Here is a 26,191-nt window from a genome sequence, read left to right on the forward strand (position 1 = left end):
TGTCAGGCACCAATTGATATTCTGTTTGGATTTTTACTGCAATCTTTTTGACCTTTGGCAAGGGATTGTGCTGACTTATCTGATTTAAATGTTTGCAACAAGCTTTTAAGTTATTTTTTTTTTAAATTGGGCTAAATAGAATGTAGGTGATTTCAGGAAGCTATTTCTATTTTTAAGTCAATTCTATTCATTCTTCATAAAAATAGGATTATACCCATTGTGGCTGCATAAATACATAGCCTGTAGAAGTGTTTGTAGTTTCTCTAGTACAAGAATGTCACTGAAATCCTCTAATGTAATCCGACAGAGGTAACAGAGTACCTTTTTATAAAAGGAAAACAAATAAAGAAGATTAACTTAAATGTAATCATATGTAAAATTCAAAAATGAGAAAGCGGACTTTAAGCTTTTTATTATTTAAAGTTAATATAAGCACTAAGGATAACTGGGTGGTGAATGTATTACATATTATTTTAAAACTCTGTATTCAAAAGAAACTTTGGAAAGCAAAACGAAAATAATATTCCTTCTATTAAGTAAGGTATAGATTCCTTTAGGGTTCATCTACCTACTTTTAATTAGATAGATTTTTTTTAAACTAGAAAACATATATTGTGAATTAAGCAGAGAATATCACGTCACGATGTTAGTTCAAGACTACCACACAGGTACAAGCTTTGAGAATCTATCTAGTTACTGGATACACATGCCTCTTTTTTCTTTTTAGATATTTCTCCTTTCTTTTTTTCTCCTTTATTTAGGGTATCTCTCAAATCCAGTATAGGTTGACATAAATTTAAAAATGTACGATGTTCCTTTCTAGAAGTGAATGTTCAGTCCCGGAGACCCAAGATAAAAAGAAACATACATGATAATTAAAACAATATCGTAATGCACATTTTTAGACTCGATTGTGCTAGGAAACCACAAGTTTAAGTTCAGATTCTCTCTTTTCTAACCTAGCATGGACAGCTTCATTTCTAGTCTTATAAGAGAGTCCCAAACGCCAATATGAAAAGTGGAAACTATTGAGAGACAAGTTGTGAATTTCTCTTGGGTGTGAATTTTTAGCCCAAAAGAATGTGAAAATATAAATAGGCAGGGTACTATATTGTCATCCCATTTCATTAGGTATATAGCTTTAACCAACATATTTGGCCACTACTTATTTTATTTACATGACTAATGTTTGTTAATTCTGGAAAGATTACAACAACCAGGAGATCTTTTATTAAGTCACAGTTTTAGTAATTCCTTCTTAAATGTTTTAAGGCACAAAGTGAATGTTTTACTAATTTCAAGTGGAAATGGCAATCAGGGCAAAAGAATGAAAAATAAGTCAGCTAATAGACTAAAAGTGATCTCAGGGGCAACTGGGTGGCTCACTTGGTTGACCGGTTGAGTGTCTGACTCTTGATTTCACCTCAGGTCGTGATCTCATGGGTCCTGAGATCTAGCCCTCCCCCCAGGGAGGAGTGATCCTTGGGGAGTCTGCTTGAGATTCTCTCTCTCCCTCTCCCCCTCCTGTGCCCCCTCCCGTGTGTGCATGTGCACATGCACTCTCTCTCTCTCTCATAAATAAAATAAATCTTAAAAAAAGTGAACCCACACTTAGAAAAATGACAGAAAACTTGTTAAAGAATTATTATGCCTCTAGAACATATTTGCAGTTGTACTATATTATTCACATGAACATTTACAACAATGCTCTTCCATTTTCTGTACTCCTCTTTTAGTACCAAAGGGGGAAAATACTGTGGGCCGGGAGTAGACCAATTGTTCTCAAGCAGGGTCAATTTTGCCCCCCAGAAGACGTTTGGCAATGTATGGAGACACTTTTGGTCATCACCAAGAGGGGATGAGGTGCTACTGGCATCTGGTAGAAGCTGCTAAACATCCTATGGTATGCAGGACGATCCTCCACAATATGGAATTATCCTGTCCAAACGTCAATAACATCAAGGCTGAAGACTAAAACAAAACAAACAAAAACAAGACAAAACAAAAGGATGCTCAATTGAGATTTTCTTTTCCTATTGTTTATCCCTCCTTCCTGGAGCAAAATTAATAAAATACATAATAAAACAATTGTCATCATAATCACCTTCCTGGTTTTATTGATGTCTTTAATTTTCCCTTTAAAATAATTTTTCAAAGTTCCAAAGCTGTTCTCGCAGATATAGATTTTTTTTGGAGTGTTGTCTTTTTCTCCTGGTACTTTAAATCTCAGGTGCTACTTTTTTCGTCCCTCCTCAGGATCAGACCCTCTAGAAGCAAAACCAGAATTTTTCTGGGCCTAGCCCATGGAATAATCTGTACTTTCAAAACAAGAGAAGGAAAAAGGAGAAGCCAGGAGCCACAGTCCCTTATCCCTAGAAACTGGTAAAGTAGCTTTACAAGGATGTCCCCAATGGAATTGAGCAAGTAAGATGAAAATGTGGTAGAAAATTCTAAACTGCTATGAACTTCGTTTTCTCTCATTTAAAAATGAAGACAGGAAACACAATAATCTTCCAGCCTCACATTTCCCAAAATATATTCCTTAACAATAGCTCTCTCAGAAAAAGGACTCAGTGGTCAAATAATATTAGCAAACATACTACTGCCATCCTTGGAGGTCCTCAGTACACATTAATATACTAAAGATTCTGAGCAGCAGTTCAATAAAATCTTTATTTTGGAGTTATAATTAATCTAGTGTTTCTGAAAGTTGACCAGAGTAATATTTTCATTGTGGTAGGTTTTATTACCTACTTTGCACCTGTTAACATTTGGGAAGCACTAACCCAGGTTTTCTAATGTAGAATAAAATCGTTCCCTTTCATCTCATCTTAAAGAGCATATATGCTTGCATATTTATGTACGTCATAAAACGCAATCTTTTTAAGATAGTAAAGAATAATTCTGAATGTTCAAAAGCTACCTAGCTAATGCTGCATGCACTAATTACTAAAGATGTTCAAGAAGTTAAAAATCCATCAGGTAATACAAAACACTCTCCAGTTAAAAACATTCTTTCCAGCCAAAGCCAGATAGACTTTCAAAAGCCACCTCATTTTGTCCTCACATTAGCCTGTTCAAAGAACATACAAACCTAAATGACCAAAATTCTTTTTTCAGTTAATATTTCTGTCAATGAAGTGATTTTATCGCTGGACGGCATGTAGACTTTAAATATTGCATATTCATAAACAATATGTGTTTACTCTTTTCATTCTTGAAAAATTAATCTCATTTCTCTATCATTCTTAAAGTCTATATTACATGTATCAATCTGATCTGCTTCTGAGTGAAAATAAGAGTTAGTAGAGTAATAACAACAAAGAGCATGGAAATGCATCCAGAACTGCCCCACCTGCTTTACATGTAGTCTTTCCCTCCCAACAACCCCAAGCAGTGAGCACAATTATTATTCCCATTTGAGAGCCAAGATTCAAGCTAACGGCACAATATTAACTATGATGATAGATATCAGTGGAATAAGCATTTTACATTTAGCAAACCCTTTACAAACATCATCCCCTTTGTTTCTTATAAAAGCCATATCTGGAAGGTAGGTATTACTCCTCTAGTTTTCCATATGTAGAAATGGAGGAAAATAAGTAACTCGCCCAAGATCACAAAGCCAGAAGATGAATCCAGAAGGAACACTATCCGGGCCGTTTCTGTAAGTGATGCTGCTGCGGCCTTGCGGGTCTTCTGGGAAGCTCTTCAGGCTGCTCCCAGCACTCCTGGGGGGCAGCTGGGAAGCACTCGCTAAGCTCCGAGCTGCTCGTCCTTTGTGGTTTAGCTTGGCTAAGACATGAGAAGAGACAGTTGAGAATAACAATTATTTGGATGCCTGGAAATACACAGCAGGTAAAACTGACCTGTACAAATAATATATTTATTAAGTAGAATAAGGTCCTCCCGCATTTCTAGCTGCAGTTTCCTTGCATAAATTAACTTTGCTTAACCTTCTTCCAGTGTTCACTGCTATTTAGCAATGTGTCATTTCTGTGCAGCTGTAATAATAATAGCAGTAGTAAAAAGAATAATGAGGGGAAAGGAAAATAAGGAAATAGATATAAAAATGTTAAATATTTTCCATTGATTTTATATTAAAACAACAATAATATTTGCCTGCTTAATTTCTGGAAGATGTCTTTTCAATAATTAGCTTCCTGGACCTGGTACAGGTGCAATAAAAAGAAATAGATAGCTTTGTTTCTTTTTTTTATAGTTTTAGCATTTTGTATAAGAAGCATTGCAAAATGCTGAAGGAGCTCTAATGGATTTTATTTTTCTTACCTTAGACTAATTTCTCATAGAAAGTTATACCGGAAAAATATAACATATATTGGTTTACTTCTTGAGCTGCCTCCTCCTATAAGTAATATTTTGTTGCCTTAAATATTATACCTACTTATATAACTTAGAAAATAAGATGCTTATTTCTAAACCTGAACAGAGTAAACTGATTCAAAACACAAAATTTTGGGATCCCTGGGTAGCTCAATAGCTTAGTGCCTGCCTTCGGCCCAGGGTGTGATCCTGGAGTCCTGGGATCGAGTCCCACATCAGGCTCCCTGCATGGAGCCTGCTTCTCCCTCTGCCTGTCTCTCTCTCTCTCTCTCTCTCTCTCTTTCTCTTTGTGTGTCTCTCATGAATAAATAAATAAAATCTTAAAAAAAAAAAAAACACAAAATTTTCCTATCTCTATATAAACTGGTCAAGAATATTTTAAATTCCAGCACCTACTTGCATTCTGAACTCCACCTGCCAATGTGCTCAACTCCTTGCATATGTATTTATCATAACTGTTGTATAAATTGTTCTTATCATTGATAAAATGAGAAAATCCTCAGTAGTCTCTCAACTTTGGCTGAATTATTTTTTGAGGTAACAGTAACAAGACTAATAGAAACCATTTAGCTAATGTTTACTTTGTGCTAGGCACTTGGTTAATTTCATTCAATTCTCACAATTCCATTAGAAAATGTATTATCATGATTATTATTAATATCATTATTACTATTAATGAAGAAGCTGAGGCTCTGGTCATGCAGCCAGCAGAGATGGAACCAGGAAGGATAGCCAAGCATCTCAACCTCAGAGCTAGAGTTTTTAACCACTATGTCATTACACCCAGGAAGCACCAAGCAAGGCCTTGACCTTGGCATTTTCTTCATTTACATTTTCCTCTTCATGCTGTCAGAGCAGATCAGTTTGCCAAGGAAGTTTTAGAACTCACCAGACTTCCTGGAAGAACTTCAGACTAAAGATGCCTCGAGACCATGCCATATCAAACCTAGCTCCCCAGAGTCATTCCAGTTTAAAGCTACATCCTAGAGCTTCCCAGGAGCTGTCTTATGGGGGAAGGAAACCATTAGTCAGTCACCTGAACATCTGTAACATTGAACAGCTATTTCAAGAGCCAAAGATTTGCCCAGTACGTTTTAGGCCCTCTCTTGGGAACAGAAGGTCACCCCACTGGTTTATAAAGTTGAAAACAAGCTCTTAGTCAAGTGATGGATGTAGCATCATTGCACAAGATGTTTCCTGAGTAATGTCATCCTGTTCTTGGATACCTTAAAATAAATTCTGGGACTCAGGCTAGCAAGCAATCTGAATAATGACGATATGCATGCTGAACAGCAAAAGTTTTTGAGGTGAGTTGAATATATATCCTAAGGTCATAAACTGGAAACTTTCTTCATGGAAATGGAGGGAAGGAAGGAAGGAAGGAAGGAAGGAAGGAAGGAAGGAAGGAAGGAAGGAAGGAAGGAAGGAAGGGAGGGAAGGAGGGAGGAAGGGGGAGGGAAAAGAGGGAGGAAAGAAATAGTCATTTGAAAAACTTTAAAAACTCAAGTCTCATGATCCTACTATAGAGTCAGCTTGTATTTTTGCTATTTCTCACACAAGTTGGAAATTTTGTCTAGTCCTGACACATTCCTGGGGTGCATAATATGTAAATGTGACCCATGAGATGAAGTGCACTACCAGATAATAAATGTGACTTGTTTTTTTAAGATGACATTTTCGTGATTTATGTGAATCTGTTTTAACGCATTTATAGAAGCTTTGTAAATCTAATTTAGATACATGAACTGAATTTTTACTTTTATATGATGCCACTATTAGAAAAGTATATTTTTCTCATAACTAAATAAAATGTGTACGAGAGTGTAAAATAAAGGTGTGTGTTTTCTACACACAGTTTCTATTCTTTTATATGCTATAAAACTCTGTAAGCTTGTGTGTTGGCCCATATTCAACATACACGAAGGTGTATGTCTGAAATATATGTAATTAAATGTTTGTATGTTAAATTAAAATTTCTAAATAAAATAGAAGGGGTATTATTTAATCAAATTTAATTATCATAGTTTTAGAAAGTAAAATATACCTCTCTGGAGTATCCTTTACATGATAGGTAAAGGATGATTTTTTTAAATCATTTTTTTAATTAATTAACATGGCCTAAATTCATTTTTTCTTACATCATGTTTAAGTGTCAGAAAATATCTGGTCACTAAGTTGAACATGATCTCAGAAACTTAAAATTACTGCCTCTTTCTCCCCTTTCCATGTACTAAGAATCAGGATGCCTATTATGACACAAACAGAGTTTTCATAAATGGGGCTTTTAATTCTTGTTGAGAAAATACAGCTATTATTCTAAAAAAAATTTAATACCTGATTTTATACTTTAAATCCTCATTAATAAAAAAGTAAGTTATTTTTAGAGGCTAACAATTTATTTGTTTTTAAAGTTAAATATCAAACATCTAAGAAAACCCCCTAGGTAGACCTAAACAGTGTGAGTCCGGGAGAGAAATATGAAAGGCACGCAGCAAAGCGAGTTCACAAGGGGCCTAAGAGGCCAGAGTCAGGAGTGTGGATTTTTATTCTAAATACAGGCAGAGGCCATAGAATGGTCTCCATTTTTTTAAGTCATGTTTATTGAGATATAATTTACCTCATGTATATATAATTTGGGGTAGTAGCTCCTCATAGACTCTAGTACCCATGTACAATTCTCAGAGTCCAAGGGAGGCACTTTATGAGGATGAGTTTATTCCCTTAATTTTCTCTAAAGGACACTTAACGCATTCTATGGAATTGGGTCTCCCAATTATATACATATAAAAACATGTATATGTATATGTATATAATTATTATAAGCAACAAATATAATTATTACATATAATAAATTTTATTACATCCATATATGTGATGGTTATATAACATCGTTACAAATGTAATGAAATTCACCCTTTTCATGTACATAACAGTCTGATGATTATAGATAAATATGTAAAGTTGTATAACTACCACAACCAAGAAATAGAGGTCCCTCCTATCCTCTACCCCCTAGCAACCACTGATCCCATCACATCTTTGTCCCCATAGTTCTTCCAGGATGTCATTTAATGGAATCATGTAGCCTTTTGTGTCTTGCTTCTTTCACTTAGCATAATGCCTTTGAGATGCATCCACGTTGTTATGTGTATCAGTTGTTCATTATTGCTGAAAGAATTCCATTGTATGAATGCACTATTTGTTTATCCATTCACTGGTTGATGAACATTTGGGTTGTTTCCAGTTTGGGCCATTATGAATAAAGCTATAGAAGCTTTTAAAGGAGTGACATGATCTGACAAAAACTTATAAAAAAAAATCTTTCTGGCTCCTGTACAAAGAATACAGTTTAGTAGGAGGCCAGAGGCAGGAAAGCAGCACAGTAGTCCAGGTGACAGAAGAAGGTACCGGCTCAAGTGGAGATATAGAGAAATCAATAGAATCACAATACTTACTTTGAAAGCACAGTGTAGAACATTTGCAATAATGAAAGAGTGGGAAAAATCAAAGATGTCTCCATAGATTTTGTCCGGAGCAACTAGATTATTGTGCACCTCTTATTTTCCAATTACCTACCTCCCTATCACTTTATCACCTAACAACTCCGTGGGTATCAGATGGTGAAATTAAATTTGGGACATTAAAATTTGAAAACAAAATTTTCTATGAAGTCAACTATCTATCATCCAGTCCATAAAAAGAGATCTTTTGTGATAGACATGTAACTTCTAGAATCTTGTACTGAGTCTCTACACTATCTTTCAACAAAACATTTATTTTCTCTTCAGAGTTACAAATGCAATTCTAAGATAGGATCAAATAGTTTGGGGGATTTTAAAGCCTTGTCACGCTCCCATTTTTGGTCTCAATATTAATTTTTTTAAGATTTTATCTAAATGGGGGATCCCTGGGTGGCGCAGCGGTTTGGCGCCTGCCTTTGGCCCAGGGCGCGATCCTGGAGACCCGGGATCGAATCCCACGTCGGGCTCCCGGTGCATGGAGCCTGCTTCTCCCTCTGCCTGTGTCTCTGCCTCTCTCTCTCTCTGTGTGTGACTATCATAAATAAATAAAAATAAAAATAAATAAAAAAAAAAAGATTTTATCTAAATGTATTTGAGAGTTAGAGCGAAAGAGAGCAAGCATGGGGGAGAGGGAGAAGCAGACTCCTCACTGAGCAGGGAGCCCAACGTAGGGCTCCATCCAAGGTCCCTGGGATCATGACCTGAGCCAAAGGCAGATGCTTAACCGGCTGAGCCACACAGACACCTGGTTTCAATATTAACTGAAGAAAAATATTAGAACTGTGAGAGCCTTGCTTACACTGGGATGCCTGAGGAATCACGTCATCTTGAGAGAGATGATTCCCAAGGTAACTCCAATTCCATAAAATGAACTAAGTGTCCCCATAGAAAGACTAAGAGATAAAACACATCCTTATAAAGTGCCTCCCTTTAACTCTGAGAATTGCACACTTGTACTGCGCAGTCTATGAGGAGCTTCTGCCTAAAATCTTCTAATTAATAGTTTATGGACTGGATTATTTTTACCCTGTACTCAGGGTACAAGGTAAGTTGGAAGTTGAATGCATTAAACAGAGAAACACTTTTGGTTTTTCTAATATCTGATACACATAACGAGGCAAAAGTAAGATTGTTTTCTCAAGTCACCTACATTTATATATATAGATCAGCTCTTCACTTTTTGCTGCATATAATAGACTCTGTGTGCTTAAATTCTTAGAAAGCATTTGGGTGAGTTCTACTTTCTCTGTACCTAGAGACATATAAACATAAAATAAATTACCAGCAGTGAGGACCGACCTTTGCCTCCGTCATCCCATGGGGAGATAAAAATACCCTTTTACTTAATTTTGAACCTATTTTTATATTTCTGAAAGGACTTAATTCTAAAGATTCATATTTCTCCTGATTTTCAGGTTACAGATTTTTTGTCTGCACCTCTTTCTGCCTTTTTCTATATTAACAAAAGAATCCATAAATTGAAAAGTGTGTGGTGATATTTGGTGAGCCTTCATAGCTTCACAGTGTGGGAGCCTCTTTTTCAGTTACAGAGTGTATGTATGCGAATGATGTATTAGAACATACACATTTATCAGTCAATATTATGATTTGCTGTGTGAACATATATAAATGTGTGAATATCAGTGATCATTAGCATCAGATTCATAAAATATTTATTTAGCTGCTTATTTTGTGGATTACAGACCTACGTCAGACTTTTAAAATGAACACTATTGCTCAGAACTAGAGTGCTGAAATACATTAATTCTTATAATAGAAATAAAACTTCACTAAGCTTTTGGAATAAAAAAAAATAATAGCCAGTATTTGTTTACTGTTTTTCCCTGTTCTTGACATTGGTTTTTAAAGCCAATGGGCCTAAAAATCTTAGGCCCTTCTATGTTATGTGACAATGTTATGCTTTGTTAATTTTTTTAAAATTTTTTAATCTTTTTTTTAAGATTTTATTTATTCATTCCTGAGAGACACAGAGAGAGAGGCAGAGACACAGGCAGAGGGAGAAGCAGGCTCCATGCAGGAAGCCTGATGTGGGACTCAATCCCGGGACCCCGGGACCACGCCCTGAACTGAAGGCAGATGCCCAACCGCGGAATCACCCAGGCATACCAATTTTTGTATTTCTTAACAAGCATTTAGTGGGCGCCTACATTGTACCACACACCGTATTAAGCATTGGGAGCACATAAACATGAAATGGCCCTGTCCTCCAAACCAAAGTTCATTTTTTAGTAAGGAGACTACCATAATGACTATAAATTGGTTCAAATTTGATAGTATCCAATAACTTTACAAATATCTACACACAATGATGAGTTTATATGTACACATAAACACTCACACGTGTTTATACCATCCCAAACTTTACCAAGATACATATCCCTTTCCTCACCAAATATTCAAAAGACTATCCCACCAAAACCAAACCAAATCTAACCAAAACAAAACAGAAGACTATCCCACTACCATTTAACAACACATGTATTTATATATATATGAGAACACACATATATGTACATGTATATACATATATACACATATAATATATATATGCAATACATACATAATGTGCATGTATATACATCAGCCATTTTATAACATTTTAATTTGGAATTGTATACTATTTTTATTACATACCATGCATTTCATAAATATAACTCAGCACACACATATTTTAAACTACGACAAGCATGATGACTTCAGGCATTTTCTCATTCTGAGTTTCAATTACTTGTCTGTATAATGGGTATATAATACCTGCCTTATTAGAGGGTAATTATCAGGATTTGCTAAGACAGTGTAGCTAGTGGCCACTAGCTGACATTAGAGCAGCATAAATGGTAGTTATTTCCACCAGCAGCAGTGCTGTTGTCATTGCTAATCAAAACTCGGTGGCCGTGTTTGTTGCCAACAATGAGCACAAGTCAGCCAGCCGGGGGGCTGGAATTCGGACTTCAGCTCTGCCACCTAACCACAATATTTTACTCTCAGAATATCACTATATAAGTGAAATTTCCTATGTAACATTTCGGAACATTCTCATTTGAACTACAGTAGAATCCCTTTACCGCACACTTATCTTAAAACACATTTGATTTGCTTCTAGACTTGTTGTGGGGCCCTGGAAATACAAAGATACACTAAACAAAGGCTTCTATCAAAGAGTAAAACCCTGAAAGGAAAATACATTGGTAGACAACTAATGACAATGCAAGGCAGGGTGTACTCTAAGAGAAATATGTACAAGTTATTATGACAAGGAAAGAAGTGACAATGTTTGAAGAAAAATGATTAGGAAAGGTTCTATAGGGCTTTATATCCAAACCTTTGTAATAAATCATTTTGTAATATTGATTTATTGTGTTCTGTATGTTACATTTGGGAGAAAAATATATGTCCTATATATATATCCTACACATGGGCATAGATCTTTCTAAAAGCTTCGTGCCTTCCCGTATGAGTAAGGAAGATTTTTCTCCATCTTGTGCTAGACATTGTGCAAGGTGGCTAGAGATGCAAAGGCATATTAAGAAATACATGGGTATATTAATGCAGCTAGCATAAGTGCTTACTGATAAACATGAAAACTTTCTCAGTGAAGCCTTCTGGACCAATCGAAGTGTACCAGCCACTACTCTCTAATTAGCCCACACTATGTTCTTCATAAAACTTAACACTGAACTGAAATTACATATTTATATTCTTAGTTTTTCTTCCCCCCTCCCTCCTGGCTTTCCCTCTCTCTCTCTTTCCTTCTTTCTTTCCCTGCGTGTTTTCCAAACTAGAATGTAAACCTGAGGAAGCCAGGAACTTCTCATACTTCCCTGCAGTGTCTTCAGTGCTGAGAATCCTTCCTGACACCCATGAAATTGGTACTAAGTGGGTAAGCAATGAATGCACGCAGAAATACATACATGTGTTAGCCCCATAATCCCACAAGCACTAGCCTTATTCTTACCAGCCATTAAAGTTTTGAGTTTATTGGGTTTCCAAGAAAACTTGTGAATTAGGTTGCCAAGTATAAATGACTCAAAAATACATAACCGCGTGAGTTTCATCAATTCTACTGACAAACATAAATGAATCTTGTCTCCTGTTCATCATATCGCTCACATGCATTTTTTCTATCTGTAAAAATAGGTGTATTATTAAAGCTACAGCAAATACATCAATGGTTTATGAAACTTGCACATGGGTATGAGAATATTTCTTAAACTTTACCTCACAACTAAATACCTGAATTGATGTTTTGTTTAGTGGCGGAAAAAATCCAGCTGAACTGATACTATAATCGCATATTTACTCATATCTTAATTATACTGCAATAATATCAAAGCCTATAACACAACTAGAATGTTTATCATGTCTCTGGTTTAGCTACATTTTTTTCTCACCCAGCCCCCAGGAAAATATTCATGAGGTAAAACTGGCAATACAAAAATAATTATTTGAAAAACATTATATGAGGTGAGTTGTTGCTTCTCTACTGGATGCCAGTTTAAATTGAGCTAATTTGTTTTACCAGTAGCTTAAGAAAACCCCAGCACAGCGGCACGACAATTATATCCAGGTGCAAGGACTTAATTCAACAAATTCTAGGTGGATCCTTCCAGTCTGCACGGTGGGCCCCATTCTCAGCTGTGGCTAAGAACAGATGCCTTGAAAAGCCTCTGTAAACATGATCCAGTCAGTCTTTGAATAGAGATGTTGAAATGTTTCCAAAAAGAAAAAAATTGACTGTGATAGTCTTATGACCATAATTCCAACGTACACATCATTGAAGAAAATGACATGGTAGGAATTATTTTACATATGTGAACAAAATAGAAACGCAATTTATTCCTCTGGATTATTCTTTTCATATACGAGGTATATATACATTTAAGATTATAAATTTTCCATGTAGATTTTAAGAGAATTTATATCTATAACTATATATATATAAATTTAAACCACTAACACCAACATACACATTGTAGATGGTTTCTGAAAGGACTTTAGTGATGCTCAAGACTAGAAAAGTGGGGAATGTCAAGCAAGGAAAATGAGCCTCTGAAGGATAAATATGCTTGCCCAAGTTCACAGAGCAGCTTATCTAGAGACAAGACTATGGTGTAATGGCCCATAACCTCTCTTTTTTAAATTCATTATTTTTTAATTAAATAAATTTCAGGCTCTTGCCTTATTAACTTTTTAAATAACTTTCTTTAAATTATATTGAGGAGACTAAACAAAAGCCTTTCATGATTTCAGGACTAGAAATAAATAGCCAAGTAATGAATATTTTATTTTTCTAACATACTTTCTATAATAGTTATCTCAGAATCTGTTGTTTTTTCACTAATTACTAAGTTAGAATAGGAAACAATTTCTAGCTTCATATTGTAGCAAACTGCCTTTTTTAAATTAATGTGCAGACATGCACTAGGTTTGGATATATTTAAACTTTAGTGTTAATTATTAATACGGTAAGACTAGCAGGTAGATATTCTCTATGTGCATCTCCATAACCTTCAGTTTGCCAATGTTGCTAGGTCTAAATATATTAACAGATGACTACCAAGATTATTCCAAATTATATCATAAGAGATAGTTATTTTAGCTACTTTGTCATTTCTCATTTTAGCCCAACTAGGAGTTTTCTATCAGTTTTTTAAAACAAATTTTTCTTTAAAACTTCTGATAATGTCCACATTATTTTTATTGTAAAATATAATATTTTTACTATATTTTTATTATTAAAATAAAGCCACAAAGCTTATTTTATTAAAAATAAACTGTAAACATTAACAATACTAATTAGAGGTAAGCCAGACAATTTGAATTAAACCATTAGGTAGTGCTTATTCAGATGTAATGTGAATAGTCTGGACATTTTGAAAAACATCCAAATGGGACGCAAATAAAAAACTGTCAAAAATCTAAACCAAGTTCAGTCAGGCGTAAAAGACCAGTTCCCATGAACTGAAAGAAAAATTAAAAGCAGTCAGAGGTCCTGAAAAAACCTTAAAGCTAGATAACAACTTTTCTCATCATTTGCTAGTGGATCCTAAAGAAGATTTAATAGATAGACGGAAATCTCCAGGGCAGAGATTTTAGATAATTTTAGATAATAATCTAACAATTTATATCCTCATTATGCCCAATTTCCTCATATGTTAAAAAAAGCAATTTGGATGTGATATTCAACTTAAAACAGCAAGATCACAATTCCACCAAGGCATCCCTATCCAAATAATAAACCTTAACTCAAAGAATCAAGCCTTAATTGCTTCATTGTAAAACATTTAAGTTGTCACAGAGGAAGCCAACTTCCTATTTGAGGGAGAAAAGATACTCGACACTGGAAATAATTTAAAACAAAATAGCAACCAACATACAAAACATTCAAAAGCAAAGAAAGATATGTTGACAATCATTTTTTTCTTTCAACAAATATTTCTTGAATTTTAATACATGCTAAGAGTCAAGGTACAGAAAGACATAAAAACTCAAGTCTGATCTTGCAGGAATGCAAATTTTCATAAAAATCAAAACACTATTATAAACAAAATCATTATACTTCATTAAATATTTTAATTAACAATAATTTAAATATAGTTTTAATTTTTTGGAAAATAGTGTGTACATTTAAGCTAGGTTATCTAGGTTTAGATGCTAGTGTCATTTATTTTTTACTCAGGCAAACAAAAATTTTTTATTCTATTTCATAGCCTAAATATTTGATCAGGCCTGAGAATCAAAAATGAGAATATTTGACACATCATCTGAACTCCAAATAATTAAGATCACCTGAAAAAGTTTGTAAGATGTTTTCACACAAGAATGTAATCAGAGATAAGAGAAATAGTTCCCAATTTCCTAGGATCCTTGTTACAAAACTTACAGAACATTAAAGCTAATGAGTGACCTTGGAGATGATCAAGTACAAAGCTCCCATTTCTCAGGTCAGAAAACCAAGGCCCAAAGACAATGAGTGACTTGCCAGCTAATTAGTGACACAGACTTAGGACTCCAATCTCTTGTAACCCAGTCTGGTGAACCCCAACATTGTACTATGCTAATCCTCAGCTAAAGTTTATTGTTATTTTTCCACATGTAAAATATATATATTGAAGTTGTTGGTAGCATAAAGAAAGAGGAGTTTCAAACTGCTCAGTTTTACAAAAATCAAATTGTATTGTGTGAAAACTGCATGAATATCTACCACCACCCTCTATCCCAACTTAGAGTGGACTGTGTTTTATGAAAACTACTCTTTATCTTGATAAATCCGTGAAATAAATGAAGTTTGAATATTAAAGAGTATTGAAATTGTTAAAAATGGTAAGTGACCCAGAATTTCTTAAGCATAGAGAAGTGACAAGAAGCAATTGGGGGAAAAAATCTCTAGAGAAGAAAGAAGGAAATACTGTGGTGTAGAAAATTATTTTAATGGGAGCATCTCTCTGCTAGCTAGACGGGATGCTACCCAATTCATGAATCCCTTAATAAAGCCAATTAGATATTTTTTAAAAATGACTTTAACTTCTTGAAGTCATTGAAAATTATGTTGCCCATGTTAAGATAAATGTGCTACAAATACCTAAAAGTCATACCTAAGAGTAAACACGGTATGTATCCTATTCTTCACACCTTTACCTCTGTATCCCACTGGGTGAAACTGCAATGTTAGCAAAAATAAAAGTCTCTTGTAACTTATATGAAACTAATGGAGATTATGATAAAACATAGAGTATCATCTCTCTATTGAGTTGTTAATATGATTTTTAGCACAGTTTAATAATACAGTTTAATTTTAGCTTCAAAGAACATTGTTTTTAATTTCAATTTTTTTCTGCTTATACTTTACAATAGATAATTACAAGTGTAATCATTATTGGTCATTGGCCATTAATTTGTTTCAGCGTATGTACCTCAGTGGGCAGTAATTACTGCACAGCCTTCAATAAGATATCATTAACAAAATGAGAAGACCACAGAAAATATGTTAATTACTGTAAGTGCTCCATTGGTTCCTCCCTGGAATAAACAAGTCTAACAATTAAGATCACACTTACTTTTTGCCAGATTATATTATGCAGTGCAAAAAGAAGAGGAAAAAGGCATTGCTACATAATTTGAAGAAAAGATATTTGGGGGAATTAATATTACTTCCCTTTAAATTCAAAGCAGCAAATCTAATGACCCAAAGATAGAAAGCAGCTCTTGCACCAAGCAGCAATTTCATAAAAGCTCATTGTTAATAATGAAAGAAAAAAATTAATTGACTACTGTATCCTATTACAATGAGAAAAATATCACAAAATTATGTAAATGTTTTTAATATTTTTAAACGAATGTAGAGGAAGTTAAATTGATTTCCTATTAGTCCATGTATAAATAGGCTGCGGCATGTTTTAAAGGCTCCAATTAAGAACTTACAATATACCAAACTCACTTAGATGATAATTGGTTTTGGTGGCCAGGGTAGAGTCCAAGTATTTCTTAGCATGGTATTTACAGCATGTTCTAACCTGAAACGCATAATCAAACTGTCTGTCCCATTCAATTCTCTTTGGCTCTTAATCTTCATTCTTCCAGTTCATCATTCAGAACTTTCTAAGCATGTAAGTCTTTTCTAAGCATTTGTTTTGTGCATCTTCAGATGTACATATATACATATGTATGTTTCCCATTGCTGTTCAATTAGGCCTTCTCTGCAACCAGGTTTGCCGTGCATCTCAGATCCAAACCCCGCAGCTGTTCCTGCCTTTCTTTTATTGTCCTAAACAAGGCACATCTCATTTCACCCTCATTCTTCCGCAGTATCAGGCCTTTCCAATCTCCCTTCCAACTGCTCCAGCTGTACCTTTTACAGCCCAGCTGTTGGGAGCCCTTTACAGAGACCCTCCCTCTTCCTGACCTCAGGCAACTCCAACCCTCAATTGCTGATTTTCTAGTCTTTTCTGACGTTCTTTCAGGCCAGTTCAAGTCCTTCAAATCTCCCTTGACCTATAAGCTATGTCAAGTGTGTTTGGATTTGATTGCAATCACTTCTAAAATTGTAAGATCGATTACAAACAATTAAAACTTCTCACTCAGCATCATAATCATTAATATTTATGCAGTATAAATTTTTCCTAAGTGTAGGATGTGTATGCTTTAAAGATTTGCAAATAGTATTGTCTAGAATAGCAACACCAATAATAACTGAAGTCAAAAGATGACAAGCTAAATGGACCACCGTAGCTCATGACAGACTGCCTTCCATTACTCTTTAGAGTACTTACTAGGAAACTTGAACAGCTAGGTGTTTCTCCTTGAATGATCTGAAGAGTCTTTTAGCAATAGTGGTAACTCAGAGGCTTTCAAAACTAACAAATTACCAACTGCTTCAAAATACAACTAGCATCAATGCAAATATAAAACAATCTGATCTCTGATCTCCTTCAGGACTCTTTCTTATGTTCCAGGATAACCCAGGACTTCCCTCTATAAGAATACTTATTGTTTTGAATTGTGGTTCCTTGTTTACTAGCTTGTCTCCCCCAGTAAATTATCAAATTTTAAGGACAATGGACTATGTATCTCATACCTCACATGTGCTTGATTAATTAATTGAGTACATGGCCTCAGATAATAAAAAAAAAAAGGTTTGAAAGTAACAAAGTAGTTGTGACACAAGTTTAGACTTTAAGAATTTCTATATACTTTAAAAAGAATGTGGATTCATTTTTCATATGATTTATTTGTTTGTTGTTTATGTTTCTACTCCAGGCATATATGCCTATTAGTTTTGAAAACGATTATTCTTTGAACTTTGACATGCTCGCTTTGGCAGCACATACATTCTTTGAACTTTGACAGGGCCATTCTGAGTATTTAGAGAGTAGAATTTTTCCACCTGAAAAATTTCAGATTTCTATACAACATACATAAATTTATCTGTTCACAGAAGTACTTATACATCATGGTGCACATATACATACTAACAACTCAGATATCTAATAACAAAGATGATAGTTTCTACTTTGTGGAAAAATATTTCTATAGATGCTACATCTCAGGAAGACACAAATTCTTATTTTCGCTAAGTATTTATCTTACAATAGAAAAACAAGAATTGAATTAATGAATTTTGTAATAAATTATTTCTATTTAACATATATAAACAAACATGGCAACAAATCTAAATCTAGAAGTCCATAACTTTAAAATAAAGGTTAAACCCAAATATAATTTTAAATAACAGAAAGAAAGGTACTTATCATTTAAATAAAATCAATCTATATGGTTTCAGAGTATATCCAGATATTACATATTTTTTCAAACATTATACTTTTGTTTTGTAATATTTTATTTATTTATTCATGAGAGATACACACAGAAAGAGAAAGGGAGAGAGGCAGAGACACAGGCATAGGGAGAAGCAGGCTCCACACAGAGAGCTCGACGTGGGACTCGATCCCAGGACTCCAGGAACAGGCCCTGGCCTGAAGGCAGGCGCTAAACCACTGAGCCACCCAGGGATCCCAAACATTATACTTTTAACTGAGTGTATAACGATCATTAGCAACTTGGAAAATGATTGTCAAAATAATAAGTAAAAGAAAACTCACAAGATGCCTTAAATCTTATACCTCTTTAAAAGTATTATCAATGCTTAAAATTAAATTTAAAATTTAAGTTTGACTTTGGCTACTGCTGGCCATGGGAATTCATAACTTGCAATGACAATAGTTATGTAATTCTATATCCTTTTTCTCAAGAAATGCATGAAGCCAAAGTTGAGGCATGATTCTGTCTCTCCATTCATTCCCTAGATTTGTTCTCCCTTCACCTAATGTGACTTGTGCTCACCAGTACCCAGAAATCATTCTTAACTCATTATCACAATATTTTTTTAAGAATACATTTAAATACCTTATTTATTTCATTTGAATTAGTTATAGAATTTTAAGAAACACCCTACGTCTTCTTCCTCTAGCCACAGTAAAAACCAAGCTTCAGTTACTGAAATGGAGAGAGGCAGGAAATTGAAGCTCTCTTTTAGTGTCAAACATATAGAATGAAGTACTATTCCCAACAAAAACAACCTCAATTAATTTTCTTGATTTTCCTATAGCACAAGCCAATCACTTAGTAGAACTTGATGACCAGTTCTTTAATATACCCTAAAATAAAAAGGATCTTGGAAATACAATTTCAACTCCCATCTACAGACCCCATTACCCAAGAGAAAAATGTTATCAATTGGCACATTCATTGCTGGTGGGAATATAAATCTCTGGAGGCAATTTAGCAAAGTGTCAAGTCTTTTTTGTTGTCATTGTTTAAAATACATACCCTTTGACCCAGAAATTCTACTTCCGGGAATTTTTTAAGGAAATAATCAGGTTTGTATGCAAAAGCACAAGCATGATATTAGGCATAGTATTGCAAATATTCTTGAAAACTGGTATGAACCAAAATGTTCAACAAGAAATTGACTTAAAAAGTACAAAATTGCAGTGTAATCAAATAATGATGATATTAACAACAAGAAATGAAGTTTGAGGTGTATTGCTAGGTAAGCAAACAGACAATAATCAGAATGTATAGGATATGAGCCTGTTAATATACGCATTTGCCATGGCAAAGGAGACAATGTACACAGGCAACTTTCTTCCTCTCCAGCACTTCTTAGTGTAAGCAGAAATGCTGGTTCAATATTTTGTGGTCTGCAATTTACAAACATCTCACTGGTCACCCTCTCTCTCCACCTTGGCTGGAGGTTGGTGGCCAGGAATCTTCAGTAGGAAGGTTAACGATGGGTTAACGATGGCACTTCTCTGAGTGACTGCATGGAGCAGAGCACGAGGGAGCACTGCCTTCCCTCCCTCCCACCCCCCCCACCACCACTGTTGGCAATCCCCTCCAGAGTGAGAAAGTATTGTGTTAAGCCACTAATAATTTAGAGGTATCTGTTTCAGCAGCTGTGATATCCTAATACTTTTCATAGAAAGAGTAAAAAAAAAACCATATATATCAAAATATTAATAGTAATAGTGATTACTTTTTTATATTTTATCTCTTTCTTGCTTTAATGCCAATTTTGTAATAAATATTTTTTAAGAAAAGAAAATGTTTGGGGCAGCCCAGGTGGCTCAGCGGTTTAGTGCCACCTTCAGCCCAGGGCCAGATCCTGGAGACCTAGGATCGAGTCCCACATCAGGCTCCCTGCATGGAGCCTGCTTTTCCCTCTGCCTATATCTCTGCCTCTCTCTCTGTGTCTCTCATGAATAAATAAATAAAATCTTAAAAAAAAAAAAAAAAGAAAATGTTTGGTAGTGCAAACCTCATAAATGGGATTTTTGACCCTGAAAGGTATGATTTCTACTTATAGAAAAATAAGTGCCTGTCTTTCATTACTATAATAGGTTTATGCAATATAAGGTAAGTATCAAATTTCACTAATGTCTCCTAAATTGTGTGATGTTCAGTTGTGATCATATTCTTCAGAAAATAATTTAAGCATAATATATAATCAGTTGCTTTACAGGGGCATTTTTCTTTGGTTTATGTCTTTAAGAAAAGCCACAAATTATCCTCTTTACAGTTGCTAATATGAAGCAAGCTCTACTACGAGTCCATTTCCACCCCTCCAGTCCTGAACAAATTAAATACCATCCTGCTGTATCTCTCCGACATCTCTACACTTGACTGGATCATCTTGACTAAACATGTCAGACCTGACAAATTTAGCTCTTAGAATGACTTTAACTCAGTTTTCAAGCCCTCTGACATACCAGTCAAAACTCTGTTAATGTGATTTACAGTTAAATTAAACATAAAAACATCATTAAAATAATGATAAAAGGTTAAGGCCTCGAGCTACAAATGCAGAGAAGAGAAGGCCATGCTGTGCTCTGTAGCTCAGTGAGCCTCGCTCCACCAGTTTGGCCTGGGCTGGGTGGCTCAGAGGGCCTTCTGTCAGGGGCAACCCAGTGAGAGCCAAACACCCATTTTAGTATTTCAGAACACTTAAGAGTCTGGGCATAAAAACATCTAAAACTTGCTGTGATCTGTAAAAAGCAAAACAAAACACTGCACTTTTTGTCTGATTCATACTTTGCATTAGCACAAGGCTTTTACATTTTACTTATTTTTATACCCACTTTACAGATGAGGAAAGTGCACCTTGGTTCAGGTCAATGTCACAAGCTTATAGAGGACAAGGATGCAACCCTTTCGCCTCTACCACCATAATCCATCTCAGGCAGCCTTTTCCATTGTTTGCCTTCTCTTTCTTCCATTAAAGTCCTTGCCAGTAAAATAAATCACACAAATCTGAGTTCTTGTCCATGTAGATGCCTCCTGAGAACTTTTCCCCTCCTCCTTCCCTCGTCTGTACAGTTCCATATGCAGATTGACTTAAATTGTTTCTCTTCAGAGATTTTTCTACATTTACTGGGCTGGATTCTTATCATTAAAAATCTTTCATCTCCATAGGATTGTCTACAAGCCATGATATTATCTTTGACCAGACTGTGAGCCCTCAGAGACAGAACATGTGCCATATGCAGCCTGATTTCCCCAGATTGTAACATAATTCTTAGCTCATTATAAATCCTCAAAAATAAATATATGAATGAATGACAGAAACTACACTATTTTTAAAGATATATGAAATGAAATTCACAATTTCTGAATGACTTGTTGTAGTAGATCTCAACTTTTCTGGTTCTGTTAAAATAGTCATTTCAGTGTCTCCCTACTTACCAAGAACATCTCTCCTACCCCAGCTTTGTCTAGCCAGCAATTTAATTGAAGCCCATAATTATAGCAAAGCTGAGACTAAAAATATTTTCCTTTATAAAATGTCCCAAGACATTTTTTTTTCCTGCAGCTACATGTATAGCTTACTAAAGATACTTCAGTCATTCATTCTTTCTAAAATTATTTACTGAACATCCACTAAGTTGTAGGAACATGGGTTTAAATGATGTATCTGATCCAGTTTCTGTAGTCAAACAAGTCAGAGACTAGTTATGAACAAAGACAAAATGCTACAGAAAACTGCAACTCTTACGTGGCGGAGAAATGCAGGGAATATTAAGAGGGCACTCAGAGATGTGCTGAATGGAATTAAGGACATCAAGGTAGCCTTTCTAGAGGAGGCAACCCTTGATCTGAGCCTTAATAATAAGCTTGTGTTAGACAAAGAAGGAGCTGAAGTTCCAAGCACAGAAGAGATGATATGCAAAGCCACAGAGATGAGAGGGGGAAAAAAAAAAAGAATGAATATGTGTGAAGAATAATAGGATCTTCATTATTAATGGAACATAAAAATATGAACAGAAAGACTTAAAAGAGGAGACAGGTAAGGGAGGAAAGGAGGTAGCAGGCAAGGGATCACTGTTTACTGTGTTAGAGTTTAGTCTGTGACCTCAAAGAATTATTACACACACTCAAATCTATTTTTGACACCAAGATTTATCATTTAAAAAGTATACACTAGGGGATCCCTGGGTGGCTCAGCGGTTTGGTGCCTGTCTTTGGCCCAGGGCGTGATCCTGGAGACCCGGGATCGAGTCCCACATCGGACTCCCTGCGTGGAGCCTGCTTCCCCTCTGCCTGTGTCTCTGCCTCTCTCTCTCTCTGTGTACTCATGAATGAATAAATAAAACCTTTAAAAAAAAAAAAAGTACACTGCCTAGCCTATCAGGATTTAATTATTTTATATCTGGTATTAAAATAGTGAAACAATCTTGGTAGGGAATATGGACCCCATCATTTAGATCTTCTCCTAGGTCCCTGGTTTCCTTTCTAGGAAGAAATAAGGTACTGCTTAGATCCTTTATGAAGGTAACTGCTGTAGCTAAAGGATTATTTCCTCGATCCTGTTGGTCCTGTTTGTGCTCTGTCACTTGGCCCCTGCTTCCTCTCACTCCCACTGTCGTTGTTTCTCTTCTGTTCTTTATCAACAATTTTTCCTTTGATGCCATTTCCACAAAGAGGCATAGTAACCATCTCCTGAAATTGTTTCCTAAGCCAACAACATAGAATGGTGTTGGGTCAGAATACAGCTCTCTACCGACCATCTTTACACATCCAGCCAGATCTTTTTCACTTGTCATGTTGGCACTCATAAAACACATCTGGGACCTCAGGCTGCCCTGAATCTTGAAAGAGTAGGGCATAAACCAAATTTTGGAATCCTCTGTTGATAATAATCCATTCAATATAGCACCTGGAGTGTTTTTTTATTAGAGAGAGTAAGTGCTGTGCTAAGCGGCAGTGATGCAGTTTGATGGAGCTGCCCCTGGAATGTAATAAAGAGCAGGGGACATGCTCCTCAGAGTGTGTTCTTGAATTAAAAGCCAATGGTTTAAGAGTTCACTGGAGAACCCAGACAGGGGGAGATGCTTACTCCACTGCTGTTGGCGACACTGAGCATATCATTAGTCTATTCTAGTTAGCTATTTACTTCCAGGTGCAACTCATACACACACACTCACACACTCACACACACACACACACACACACACACACATATAGGCACAAAACTTTATATTGTTTGGTTCTGGCTAACTTCGAAAACACAGTCAAGCCTATGTGCTCCTTCAGTAGTGAAAATGAAGTTTTACTGCTAATGGGTTCAAAATATAAGACCCATGCACCTGGACGCTGTGTGCTTTGCAACTTCCATTTTTCCTTAGTTTACCCTTTGGAGATTTAATACAAAATCCTGCCTTTTCTGTTTGAAAATTATAGTTATTGGGTAAGATCTGAATTTTTATTAATTTTTTGCAACTATTAATTTTTATTAATTTTTTTGCAACTACTATTAAAATAAGTATCTAAATAGAGATTCTTCTTATCATTTTTACATGAAATTCATAGTCTTACTGCTTACTTTCTCAAAGTGAGGGAAAATCCAAGCGTATTTTAATTTAAACTAGTGAATTGTTTTGACAACAAATACTAAATTCTAGGTTGAGATGACATAATTCAATCATGCTTTATTTGTCAATAGGAAGGATTCCAGTGGTCACTTCTTTCATAGTTTCTTTAGTAACTTAAGGCTAAAACTTCAAATTTTGAAAAAAATATTGATTTTATTATTTCTTCCACATTTGTGCAAAAGAATATTTAGCAAAAATAAGTATAAACAACTTGATTATGCTGGCTGTCTCTCAATAATTAAAATGACTTTTTTTCCATAAAGGATTGACATGTACATTAAGTTATTCATCACATAAAATGAAATTCTGTTTTATAAGCATATATTGACTAATATTTCCCTATCATAGTCAGGATCTTATTTTGAAAGTTTCTCAGTTATATGCCTTACTGCAGACCTTTTTTCATTGAAAGGTATTGAAATAACCGTGAAATAAGCTTTTAAATAATAGTGGTATCAACTATTGATACAAACTATAATATACATTTATGATAAAAGGAAACCTCAAAAGCATAAATTTGCAAACATAAAAAATGATTAGATGTTTTTCTAAGGACTAAACCTCAATTCATAATTATCAAAAGAATTAAATGCTTTAGATACCTCTGCATCACCTAGACAACATAGTTCAATTTCTCCTGATGCAGTCTGACATGGCACAACTACTAAAACCTAATCCAAGTCAAATCCTATTTTAATTGATTAAAATAAATGGATATTTTCAGAGATCAAAAAAGCAATATCTGTGTTATAGCTTCTATCCTTATTTTCCACTTAGTGATGATAAATGTTTATGATATGACAAAGTGATACATTTGTCTGCACTATTGGAGAACTTCCATGATTTGTAGAAAAGTTCTGTTTTTAATTAAAGTGTATTACACAACATTGGAATTTTTCTTCTTTATTATGCCAAGGAAGCATATGGAAATTTGAACTCTAAGATGTTACTGATTTATTCTGATGTTAGAGCATTTTGCTCCCATGTAAACATATCCTGTGACATGAATATCAATAGCTTTGTGCCCTAGAAAAGTCCATTATTATAGGTAGCATATGGTTTAGACACCTAAGCCATGAGGAATGTGAGAAAACCCAGTTTGCCAACCAAGTTATTTTAAATATTTTGTGCACCCCTAAGTTACAGACAGAGATAATTACTATATCTATTTTTTTAAGTAGCCAGCTCAACTATAATCTCTTCCTTGTTTTGCATTTATTTTTTCAGCAGCTGAGTTAAAGTCTTCCTACAATATCTATAGACAAAGACCAAATATTGTGGACCTGCATGTGTTAATAATATATCCTTTCCTAATTCAATCTCTCATAATTGCAGAAAATTTCTACTTTCACAAATGACACCGATTGTATCTTTTACTTTATGCATTAAAGAACTCTGAAAGTGAGCCACAAAAGATTGATTTTTATGACTTTTCAAAGGGATTTGGATTCTTCTGAATTATAAAATGCTGAGTATAGTTTCCAAATACTAAATTTAGACTAACCCTAAATTTGTATTAAAAACATAATTTAAAAGAGTAGAATATTAATTTCAATCTTATATAAGCTTTTTTTCTAAAAGGAGAATAATTTATGCATACAGTAACTCATTGATTTTAATGTTTCCCAAACATACCTGATTCATAAGAATTACTTTAGTAGATTATTAAAATAGAGATTCAAGGACACAGGGCTTCAGGTGGATTTTATAATCTGAACGTTTCAGAAAGTTTACAATGGAGACAAGGGACTGGATTGATATGTGTAATACACTTTCTTCCAGTTTTAGTGTTCTATGCTCTATGAGTTGACTAAAAAACTGCAAATTCATTCCTTGAATACAGAAACATGTAGATGTAGATATAAATATAGGAACTGGCATAGACATAGATATAATAATAGAATTATTTTGGTGACAGATACAAAAACAGATACACAGATAGGTACAGTTGACCCTTAAATATACAGGCTTGAAACGTACAGGTCCACTTATAAGTGGATTTTTTTTCAATAAATATGTTTGTGAAACTTTTGGTGATTCCTACCAATATGAAAAAAAAATCACAGACAAACCCCAAAGACTAGAAATGTTTAATGTAATGTTTACAATACTGATTATAAGTATGACTGTAACACTATATGCCATAAAAATCTTACAATAATCTGTTCATTACTGTATAAGCTAAGTTACCATAGAGCAATCATATTGCTGCTTCTTCATTATCAATGTATGAATCATTCATTATACTTGTAAATACTTATGAATTTCCTTTTTTACATTATCTTTTCATTTTTGAGGTCTAGTGGTAATAGTACATATAATATATAACATGTATAATATGTAACATTATAGTGTTTGGTATCATATAAGACAATAGTG

At 34.7% G+C, this 26,191-nt stretch overlaps 1 long non-coding RNA gene across 1 annotated transcript in view; it reads right to left on the bottom strand.

Moving 5' to 3' along the window:
- Window positions 1–2,654: 2,654 nt before the first annotated feature.
- LOC140614424 (uncharacterized) overlaps window positions 2,655–26,191 on the bottom strand; it is an 89,262-nt gene continuing 65,725 nt past the window's right edge. The window contains exon 2 of the long non-coding RNA XR_012015286.1: window positions 2,655–3,795. This is a non-coding gene — a long non-coding RNA (uncharacterized lncRNA). The remainder of the gene's footprint in view (window positions 3,796–26,191) is intronic.

This window comes from Canis lupus, chromosome 22 (genome assembly GCF_048164855.1).
Source record: "Canis lupus baileyi chromosome 22, mCanLup2.hap1, whole genome shotgun sequence".
NCBI lineage: Eukaryota > Metazoa > Chordata > Mammalia > Carnivora > Canidae > Canis > Canis lupus.